Consider the following 12,439-nt stretch of genomic DNA (forward strand, 5'->3'; position numbering starts at 1 on the left):
GGCGTAGTGAAGTTTTCTTTGTCATAGCCGTTTAGAAGAACAGCCATTACAATTTGATTGCCGACCCGGGCAATGCGCAGCCAACTGCTGTCCAAACCGTTTACCGAACTGCAAAGGGCACATGCAAACATCAGTAAACGAACTCAGCAAAAAATCACCCTCAAGTAGAATTGAAAATTGCACTAAAACACGAGTGCTGAAACGCAAATCAAACAGCAGCAGACGAAATTCAAGAACCCAATAGGTTGTTGCTAGACAAGTTTGGCAAGAGGATACAAAACTTGCTAAAAGAATTTAATGCAGGGGGCAAAAATTGTGTCAAAAATTATGTAAGGATTGGATTCAGATCAGCCCAGTAAACATAAAATTTTTCACCAACAAAGCCTTACTCTTTTAGAGGAGGAAATTCCCGGCAATTACAGCGTCAAAAAAATTTTTTTCGAAACCTGGAGACGATCTGCAGCTTAGTTCAGAGCAACTATAGATAAAAACGGCTTGAGTATAAAAAGCCAACTACAAAACCAATAGAGGTTAATGGTTTGGTCAAAGCAAAGCAAGAAGCAAAAAAAGAACAAGGGTAACAAAAGCTTCTAACAAGAGAAATTTTCTCACAAAAAAGCGGAATACAGCAATTTATTGAACGACCGAGATTCTCTAGGACCTCGTTAGTGAGACAAAACCGAAAAATCTTGAATCAATTTGACTTCAATTTTAAATTTTTTGCGACTGAATCGGGAAAATTAAACTTAAAGTTAGCTATAAAAATGCAAGAGCTTGAAATGCGACGACAACTTGTCGAAGAAGAAGAAGGGGAGCAAGAGCGCAAAGCAAAAAAAGGGGCATTAGTGACGGATGACATACACTCACAGTCATTCAGTGTGCGGGACAAGTCACCCATCAATTGTAAGTCAGAAAAGGAATTGTTTTTGACTGGGCCGAAAGCATAGAGAACACTGCAAACCCAGTAAGACGAAAATCCATTATCTACGGCAGACCAGCACTGAATCAATAGAGAAAAAGTGTATGATTCACAAACTGTTGTGATTGTTCTGCTAGCTGCGAGAACAATGTACTTTTCCCGAAATTGACTCCAGACACGCTTACAGGCAATCCAGCAGAATTCAGTTCCCAAAATTGAAAGTGTTTTGCTCTGATGGAAATCCACTGGGTTTATCTTTGAGAACGTACTCAAAGAGTAAAAAAATATTGGTAATCAAGTTCAATATCGTATGAGGCAGTTGACAAGCTGCCACAGGCTCTCAAAGAGAAGTTATATTTCTTCTATGTTGATGTCAAGCTCAGGGATTGGCCTGATTTAATCAAGTTTGAGAAAGGGCTATAAGAAATGAAATCTACGCATAAAGTTTTTCCAGCGTTTAAAAGAAAACGCAAAAATGAAGACCAGCAGAACATTAACGAGGTTCCCTAAGGCTTCATTCTTCAATGCGAATCCGAACGTAAAAGAAAGAAGCGACCGCAAAAACGATCGTTGTCGGCCAGCTAATTGCACTCATCGTGTTTGGAAATGTTTATTTTTAAAGAACATGAATGTTATAAATCATTTAGTTGCAGCGAGAAAAGAACGCTTATGATTGAATATTAGAGAAAAAGGCAAGCAATCAAATACTGCAAGGTCAACGCGTGCGGTAAAAACGAATACAACAAAAAACACAACCAGCTGCTACACTTAGATAAACAAATGGACAAGGTCAATCAGGCAGTCAACTTAAGCGCAGCAACAATAAATTAAAGTAACGGATATACAGGATTTCTACAGATAGTTACCGTTTCAATACAGAGCAGTAGCAAAAGGCTGAACGTATATGCATTTTTCGATAGCGGATCAGCAGTATCTTTTTTGATCAGAGCATTCGTGAGAAATTTTGAGACCAAGACACCGAAGTTTAACATAAGATAAACCATACACTTGGAGCGAAGGAATCCATGTTTTTGCGCATTATGACTACAAAAAATTGGAGCAAAGTTTCAATCACTTGAGTGTGCTCCCAAGCTAGAGCTTCAATTTGTGGGAAGTTGCAATCATTTTGGATCAAGTTGACATGCAGTGAGCAATCGTTTTCAAGGAACACTAATTCAACCATTGGTTGTCCTGACGGAAATAGTTTGGGTGGTCAGCAGACACCGGAAGAACAAGGAAAGACAAAATGTTTGTAAAATTGACTTCGAAGAAACCGCAAAAATAACGCAGAATTTCCAAACATGGCGGGACAAAGAAACCTATGCTTCCAAAATAAAGGTCGACAGTCAATCAAAGGAAAACTCTAAGCACAAAAGAAGCTAGAGAGTACGACGAAGCTTACTGGCTAGTTGTATGACATGGGAATGCTCCAAAAAGACCAAGAACTCAGAACTTTATCATTAGACAATAGATACAGACATTGAAAGAGATTCATTAAAAGTTTGGACAAACGAGATTGCAACAGCACTTTTGGAAAAAATGGTTTTTGCGCCACACCATCAAGTGCTAAATCCTAGAAAATCCGGTAAAGGAAGGGCACCGTGCTTGCAACGCTGCATCGAAATATAAAGAAGTATGCCTGGACCAAAAGCTAATAACCGGACTTGATTTACTGCATGGCTTGATTGGACGATTTTATGATTTCAATAAGGACCAATTGCCCTAACTACCAATATCTAATTAGTGTTTCTGAAATTGAGGCAGCCATAAACTATTGATAGATGTGCTCTTTGGTATCTTCAGTACTTGACACATTTGGATCATTTGCTCCATTCAGTGCTCACCTGAGAAACATAAGCAGTAAATTTTGACAACACTGGACAACAAATTTGAAGCAACAAAAAGAACAACCGCTAACCTGGAAAGAACAACTCGCTTCTGTAGCTGAAACTAGTATCTCTACAAAAAATTCAAAACATAAAACGACAACGCTGAACTAGATGTGATTGCTGACGTATCTGGAGACACGATGTACGCAGTAGCCTGTCTGGTTCTGAGCCGAAAACAATTTTAATCAAATTTATCACTCGTAACTGAAGAGTGCAGAGTGGTACCGGTGAGGCATCGTTCAAAATAACGCTTGGAATTGCAAGCAACGTTCATGGCAAGGATTTTGAGAAATCAGATTGTCTAGGATCATGAGATGATGATACCCAATAGTAGTGTCTTGTCGGACTCAACTATCGTACTGCAATGAATGCAATATTCTCTCCTCAAACTACAAGTTATTGTGGCAAATTCTCTGGCTTCGATATTGCATACAACCGATATTTCACAGTGCAAAACATTTGAGTTGTGTATTCATAAGAGACAAAAATCTATCAGCTCTGGAAATCAAATCCAAGAATGTACAATACAATCTAATAGAAAGTTCTAATAGAAGACTTTAACTAAAAACAGTTGGACTTCAGTGCAAAACATCCAATATATCTAATTTTGAAACGTTACGTTGTGGAGTTGTTCTTGCGTAAAGCCCACCAAAAAACCAAACGTGGGGTGACTTTCATTAAGGACCATTAGTCCTGACAACCGATTTCAATTCAATTTTTTGGCAAATTGAAGCTGTTGAGCAAGACGGCAGCTTCCTGATAATATGGTTGGAATCAAAAATTATTGAGCTGGTTTAAGTTTGCGAGTACCAGTGCCACATTTTGCGAGCCTAGAGCTCGCCAAAGTACGAAGGCTAGGCTTTCAGTTTAGTTGAATTTGAAAATATTTTTCTTAGAGCAGCAAAAATTTTCCGAAGTATCTTTTACATGAATTTTTTGATCAAATCGGTGAAAACGCAAAAAGAAGCTAATCGAGTGTTATTAGTCCTACAGCTGCTTCTCTCAGAACATAGATTTGATTTGAACAATTGCATTTGCAAAATAGATGATGTTGTTAATCCAATGATACCAGAAAACTGGAAATCAAACTACGTAACCAATCGTTTTAACGTTGAACCAAATACAAAAAGTCTACAGAGATATCACAAAAAATTGAGGCCACTATAAACTAATGAGAGACATTGTCTTTTTGTATCTTCAGTTTTTGAGGCAATTGGATTTTTTGCTTCACACAGTGCTCACATGTGGAACAGTTTGAGTAAATATGGACAACGTTGGGACAACAAAACACAATCCGGTGAAGAAAAACATTACATAAAATGGAAAGAACAAATCGTTTTTGTAGCTGAGTACAGCATCAATACAAAAAATTTTTCAAAACATTAAATGAAAAAGCCGAAATATTATTATTTATTGATGTATCTGAAGACACAATTTGCGTAGTAGTCTAACTCGTTCTGAACCAAAAGAACTCTCAGAATATTTATCATTTGCAATGATCCGGCAAAGCGTTCAACATAAGGCGTCGGCAAGAGTGGCACCGGCAAGGCGTCGTTCAACATAAAGCTTGCAATTGCGAGTAATGGTCATGGCAGTGGGATTGAAAGATCAGATTGAAAGGAACATCAGATTATGGTAACCAATTGTAGTTTCTTGTCGGACTCGACTACAGTACTGCTATGGATGCAAAATTCTCACCTCAGACTACAATTCTTTGTGGCAATTGATTAGCTTCGATATTGCATACAACTGATATTCTGCAGTAAAAATACGTGAGGTGTTCTCAACCCAGCGGATATTGGCACCCAAGAAAAAAATTTGATGATGAAGAAACCAATTATTTTGTGCGACTGGTTGAGCATTTTCAATCGACTGTTTAATGCAATTGGAAGCGGGCCTCGAGCAAAGCACATCCGGCATCAAGTCGAATCGGCATTTAGAAAGAGGAAATTCCAAAGATTATAACAGCAAGAACATTTTTGCTGAAGAGTCAAAATCATTCAAATCTGGGACAAAATCCAAGCATCTGGGAAAAATCTATCTTATCTGGGAAGAAATACAAGAATCTGGGAAAAAATCTGCCATGTCTGGAAAAAATGCAAACATCCAATATTTTCCATTTTCAAAAATGATGTTGCCAATTTTTTCTTGCTCAAAAGCCGCAAGGAAACCAAACATAGAGCGGTTGAACGAGTCGATTGACACGAGGGGACTGAAAACTGTTATTTATTATTATTTCTGGACTAACTGCGTGAGAAAAGCTTTGCTTTTGATAAACAACGGAAAATTATCCCGTGCCAAAGAGAAAGAGCGGAAACAATGGCTCAAATGATAGAAAGAATTGTTGCTTCAACAGCTTTATCAAATGTTGGAATACATTGCTGAGCCGTTTAACATTGAAATTTAGGTGGCAGAAATGGAAAGCATTGGTGTTGTTTGTTTGCTTTTCTAATAAATCCGTGCATAAAAAAATAGATCCAACAATATGCTGGCAGTTGTCTGAACGCATTTATGATGATCAGAGCTCAAGGAGGCAAAACAATGACAGCAATCACTGACAATGGGACAAACTTGATCGCTTCAGAATGAGAGTTCAAAGAGTATATAGCAACATGGAACAAGAAAATATTTGAAGAATAATCAGTTCAACAAGGTGTCAGATGGAAGTTCAATCCAACTGCATTACCTCAATTTGCAGTAGAGTGGGGGGAAACTGGTGAGAAGTTGCAGGAAGGCAATGCATGCATGCAATGCGTATTAGGGAACCCATTTATTACGGAAGATGTTGTCTTGGCCGCAATATGTCTTGTTGAGCAAAAATTGAAAACAGGATCATTGATACCAGCCATTTTTGACGTAAACCATTTGCAAGCTATTACCCCAAAACACATATTGCTTGGTAATAGAATTATACCTCTCTCTCTCTCTACCATATTTATCATGCTGAGAGTAATTTGTTGATCACTGGATGCTATTCCGATGATCACAAGCTTACTCCAATCTCATCTGGGAGATAATCAGAGAAGAATACCTGGCAATTTTGAACAATTGACCAAAAAACGATTTTTTGAGTCAAACAAAAATCTTCACCAAGGTTGGTGGAAGACAGTTTGGCTGGTAGAAGAAAACAAAAACAGGGGTATAGCTGTATTGACTGAGTTGCATTAACACTTGCAGGTTCTGACGGATCAATTTGACTTGCAACTGTTCTAATTAAAGACGAAGTTGTCAAGAGTCCCACCCTAAAACTCGCTCCAGTACTACAAATACACAAAGATCTTTCACAAAAAAAACACGGAGCCTGTGACGTTAGAGTTCAGCACAGGAAGCATGCGTAGGAGAAGAAACAGACGCACAAAAAATTTTTGTTTCATTTGGTAATTTTTGTCAACTTTCTAATGCAATACTAACTCTTTTGTTATAGAAAAAAGCATAGTATTATTAACGGTTAGAGGTACAGTTATAATCATGTGAAGAGAAGAAAAAAGGGGAAAATATCAAGACGTCAGAGAGTTCATATGCAACAGTCCCTTTAAGTGGCTTTCTTCCAATATTTCTACTAAAAAAATGCAAGAAATGTTTCTTGAGCAGTAAAGTAAATGTTTCTCTGTCTTGTACTTTTAACGTTTTTTCTGGAGTAAATTGTTACTGTGTCTGACTGTGGAACTTATTCCAGAGCAGTAAATCTTTGTTCACTGCGTCTTGTAACTACAAATTACTCGAGATTTAGTTCAGCTGATGAAAACCCGAGCTTCTTGCTTAAAGACCGCAAGGAAACCAAAGATGAAGTGACTGAACACGTCGGTTGAGGTGAGTGGACTGAAAAGTCGTTAAACACATCTGCTGGAATTTTTAGATAAGAAATGCCTTGCTTTTGATAAACATCGGAAAAATATGCCGTGCCAAAGACAAAGAGCACGAACAAGGGCTCAAGTAATAGAAAGAACTGTTGCTTCAAAAGCTTTATTAATATTTGGAGTACATTAATTTGGTCGTTTCGCAATAAAAATTGGGCACCAAAAACGGAAGGAATTGGTGTTGTTTGTTTGCATTTCTAAAATTTCTGTGCATTAGGAAATAATTCCAACAATATACTGGCACTTATCTGAACGCATTTATGCACAGCTCGAAGAGGCAAAACAATGAGAACAATCACTAACAATGGGACAAACTTCATTGATTCAGAAAGAGAGTTCAAAAATTATATCGCAACATGGAACAAGGAAATGATCGAAGAACACTCAGTTCAACAAGGCATCAAATGGAAGTGTAATCCACCTGCAATACATCACTTTGAAGGAAAGTGGAAGAAACAGGGAGGACGTTGCAAGAAAGCAATGCATGCAGTCTTGGGGAACCCCTTTATTACGGACCATGTTGTGTTGACCGCAATGTGTCTTGTTGAGCAAATATTGAAATCAAGACCATTGATACCAGTCATTTTTGACGTAAACGATTTGCAAGCTATCACCCCAAAACATAGTTTGCTTGGTAACAGAATTATACCTCTCTCTCTCTCTAATGTGTATATCATGCGGAGAGTAGTTTGTTGGTCATTGGATGCTCTTCCGATGATCACAAGCTTACTCGAATCTCATCTAGGAGATAATCAGAGAAGAAAATCTGTCAACTTTGAACAATTGACAAATAAGATTTTTTTTTGATTCAGACAAAAATCTTCACCAAGTTTAGTGGAAGGCAGTTTGGTGGAAAAAAACCAGCAAACAGGGATATAGATATATTGACCAAATGAAAAACCATCGCAGGTTCTGACAGATCAGTTCGACCAGAAACTGTCCTCGAGAAAGACGAAGTCTTCAGTAGGTCCATCGTAAAAATCGCTCCAGTAGTACAAATACACAAACATCTTTTGCAAAGGAAAACGGAGATGGTGGTGTTGGTGCTCAGCATGGGAAGAGTTGGGAGGAGGTGAAACAGGAGCAAAAAACATTGTTTCAGTTGTAATTTTTGTCAATTTTCTAATTCAACATCAACTCCTTTGTTATAGTAAAAGGCATAGTGTTATTAGCGGGTAAAGGTACAATTATAATCACGTGACGAGAAGAAAAAGGGGGAAAACATCAAGTGGTCTGAGAACTCATATGCAACAGTTCCTTTTAACGGCTTTCTTCCAACAACTCAGCTAAAAAATGCAAGAAAAGTTTCTTGGGCATTAAATTACTTTTTCCTGTGTCTTGTACTTTTAAATTTTTCGGGTGTAAATTGTTACTGTGTCTTGCTTTGAATTTTGTTCTTGAGCAGTAGTTTTGTATTCACCGTGTCTTGTATCTACGAATTAGTCGAGCTTTAATTCATCTGATTTAAAGCCTAGCTTCTGGTATTTCAACTCGTGGGTACAAATAGCTGAACGCAACTTGGTTTTCGGTCTAAAAATTTTTTGCAAAAACAGATCTCCTGCATATGTCTTTGTCTCCATTTTGTTTTTTCTATGGGATTGATATGGTATGCTTAGAAAAACCCGTTTTGTTTTTTGTGTCATTTGTACGAAACACAGTCCTGTCTGTTTTTAGTCTGTCGAATTATAATGCAACAGTAATAATATAGCGTATGTACAGTTTCAAATGCAAACAGTTTATAGAAAGAAATAATCTGGAGAGAGTTTAATCAGCCGAAACTGACGTGGCTGTAAAGCTTTCCTTGTTATAACACATTGGTAGAGCATTAGCTACACAACCACTGTGTTGAAAAACTCATTTTTCACTTCTTCTGCTTATCCCACACAACACTTCGCAATAACGTAGTGAACAACAAAAAACGTAACGAATGGAAGCAATCGGAAAAAATTAGAGTTTTGTATTAATTTTTTCTGAGGACAGTACCCTGTATAGTTTTCAATAAGAACATTTAGCGTCAATACTTAAAAACTGCTAACAAAGCGTACAACATGGAAATATGGGGAAATTGGATGGGAATTGAATAGAAAAATCTATTATTAGCATCAGTTGGAGAAAAAGACTCCAAACTCACTATTATTGTTTAGAAAAGTGACTTAAAAGACTTCAACTGAAACAATTGTCGCTTAAACTAAAAATGCTCTAAAAATGCCCCTCCTGATCATTGTATTTCTGGAGACTTCCTTTTCTCATACCTAATTTTCTTGCTTTCTCAAAGAATGCGAAATGACACAGAATGTCTTGTTCTCTGTTTCTCTCTCTCTCTCTCTCTCTCTCTCTCTCTCACACACACACACACTTTCTCTCGCTCTCTCTCTCTCTCTCTCTCTCTCTCTCTCTCTCTCTCTCTCTCTCTCTCTCTCTCTCTCTCTCTCTCTCTCTCTTCTCTGTGTTGACCTTAAGTTTTTGCTTCCTATTTTGAATTCACTCCAATAAAATTGCCAAGAAAATAAGATGTTCCACCAATACACCTCTTAGAGTTTCGAATTGTGAAAACATGCATCCGTATCCGTGCGTGAAAGTTATGCCCGTTTGCAGGATTACAATTTGCAAAAAACGTTGGCCTTTGGTTCATTTTGTTTGTTCAAACTTTTTTTTTGTTTGTTCAACTTCAAAAACACTTAGCATAGTATAGCAAGGGTAGTTATTGGAGTCACTGATAAAAACAGCATGATTGAGTAGAAGTGACGGCTAAAGGCAACAGGGTGGATTTGCGTTTCGATTTTACGACCCGAGCGTTTCAGATTTAGCGTTTCACAAAATTTGCAAGGAAAAGCGAGACAGTGGTTCTTCTTCTTAAGTAGAGCAAAAGAAATGATGTGAAAATTTCCACCAGATTTTAATATTGTTTTATTTCGCCTTTCCAAAACTGTTCATTTATTTTCACAAAAAATACTTTACATTTTTTACTCAATTTTCTGACTTTTTCGTTTTATTTTTTCGTCCTACGGGAGTTTACTCCATTACTCAGGGAGCTTCTACGATGCAACTAATTTTTTTTGATAAAACGTTTAGTTATTCAAAAACAATTTGTTTTGAAATTTATAAGAAAGTTAAATGAAGCAAAATTTATTTTTTTTGCCTATTCTCTTGTTTTAATGGATATCTGGCATATTTTTCGTGGTGTTCTACCTCAAATGAACTTGTAAAGAAACGTTATTTAAGTTTTTTGAATATGAGGAAACATGATATCTATACATTATTTTACGCAGAAGTGGACTAAGATACCGCTAAGTTGGCTGCACTTCCGCAGGCTGCACTTCCGCTAAGTTTCTCCCGTTTGTTATGCTCTTCTCACTGCAAACAAGTGTCATTATAGATGCTGTGATGTGTTGTGATTTCGCTCTGACAGCCACTGAGCACCGAATTTCTGAGTAATACTCGGAAAAACGTAATTCAAGGAGCATACAACTCATACACTTAAATGAAGAAATCTTTGGTGTGTTTTTCGGAGTTACTTCCGAAAAGTTATAGAGAGTTGCTCTAATCTCAGTAAACCGAAACTTCTAGCCAGCAGACGCATTTCGACCGCATTTAGCAGGTTGGCTCAAACTGTGTCCACATGGGTAAATGAGACAATGATAATAGGAAGAGATGCGTTGGTTTGATTGGCCAAAATTCAGTGTTTGTCACTTACTCATTCTTGTTCTTGCCTGTTGGAAAGGGAGAACAGAAAAACGATCACGAACAGAAATTGGGGGAATTTTTCAAAATATAGTACCAAATGAGCGAGGACAGTCAATCAAAAGCAATAGAATTTTTGGGGAGAGCGGGGAGAGCTCAAGAATTATGTCCGGTTCTGGGGATCCTTGATGTAAGTCACCAATAGGGATAAGTTGGGAGCGGTAACATGGGAAATGACTCATTACGACAAAGGCAGAACGAGAGAATGATTCAGTTGTGGGCTGCAATCCAAATTTATAACCATAACAATTGTCGGTTGAGAACCAAGATTTAATTTATTGCAATCGAATTTAAACATCATTGAAATATTTTTTTTTATTTGCAATAGTCCATTTGATTAGTTCATCCATATGTGTAAAATCTTTGTTCACAGCTGATCATTGTTGTTATTATCAGTTCAGTTTGAATAAGGAAATGTATCACCCTCGCAACTACCCATTTGATAAAACATAAGATTCTGCGCTCCCCTCTCATTGGGTGACACTTCAAAAACGGTACTGATTGTTCCCGCTCATTGGGTGATACTATTTTTACAGAAGACTCCACTTGTAACGTGAGAGATAAAAACACAAAGTTTTGCTCGCGTTTCATTTTTGCCTATTATCTAGAGTCTTCTGCAATCAGCATGATTGCGGACCTGTGACTAGTTATAACGGAGACTAATTGAGATAACCTGCTGAAATCTAAAGACAGCCTAACAGGCTACAAGCTTCTGTTTCCAGCAAGAAATGCAATTCGTTTAAGGGTCTTAAGAACTGTCACTGAAAATGCCCCAAACGAATCGTAGCTCAAAGGATTAAATTGAATTCCGACTTTGCTATTTTTCTGGGTGTGCTGTTCATACATTCTGTCTTCATGTCCTCAGGAGCTGAAAGAGCGAAAACACTCTTCTCAGCCGCATTTCTGATAAAGCTTGATTGCAATGATGAAGTGACGGTAACATCCAAAGCTGCTGGCTGACTCAAATTCCATAGAAGTAAAAATGTTGCGCGGTCTGGGGTTTACATATGCGCGGTCTGCGGTTTATTATAGATTGGGACAACGGGGCTCTAGAGCAAGCTGATTTGATTCTGTCTTGTATATGTTTGTGACGAGCAATCGAACTGACCTGACCATGGCATGACACAGCATGTACGCTCATTACATCTAGAGTCCAAGATGTATGTCAATGTATGCCCTATAGAAGTAATGTATGCGGTCTGAACTTGGTCAGCTAACCGTCTGATTCCAACACTAATTTTGTTAATTGGAAAGCATGCTTGGTCTCAAGAAGTATCTTGCAATAACACTCCAAAAATCTCAACAAAATTTGCGCACTGAGCTAATTCGAACGTTAGCAAGATCTTTTTTGATCCGTCAGAAGGAAAATTTTTTTGCAAATATTAGACCATTTCGGGGGAACCAAGGCAATAACGCTGGACACCAAAGGCGCGCTGCGAATCGTCCACATATGCTAAATTGTTTAGAAGTTTCGCTAAATTGCTAACTTGTTTCATTGAAAGATTAGTTTAAAAAATCTACATTAGATAATATCGATGAACAGATGCTTGGTATCATTTTTGTCTTTTCTTTACGTAGGACAATGAACAACCAAAACATGAAATGATGTGCATTTGTTGATAATGTTTATGTTATCAGGGAAAAATTCTGAAAATTTTTCGCAACGCTTAGTTTGATGACAGCCTTTTTCATATTAGTTTATTGAGTGGTGCAGTATATATAACAGAGTTCAACAACTTTTCTAAACATCTGAATTATACTTTCCAGGTGCGTTTGAAGCCAAATACGGTCTTAAAAACTAATTTTTACAAAATCAAATTAAATTACAGCTTGTATAAAATAAACAAGCAAACGTTTAATGAGTTTCTTTTGATCAAAAAAACTACACGTACAAACTATAATATTATTCAGCGGCTACTTGAAGACAACACTTTGCAAAGAGAATTAAATACCAAAGTTGATTTACTTTCTTAAATCGACAAAAAATAAGAGCACTTTAAAATTGCATGAATCAATTATTAGTTTCAGCCTTA

The sequence above is a fragment of the Convolutriloba macropyga genome, chromosome 6, assembly GCF_964194025.1.
Source record: "Convolutriloba macropyga chromosome 6, txConMacr16.3, whole genome shotgun sequence".
Classification (NCBI taxonomy): domain Eukaryota; kingdom Metazoa; phylum Xenacoelomorpha; order Acoela; family Convolutidae; genus Convolutriloba; species Convolutriloba macropyga.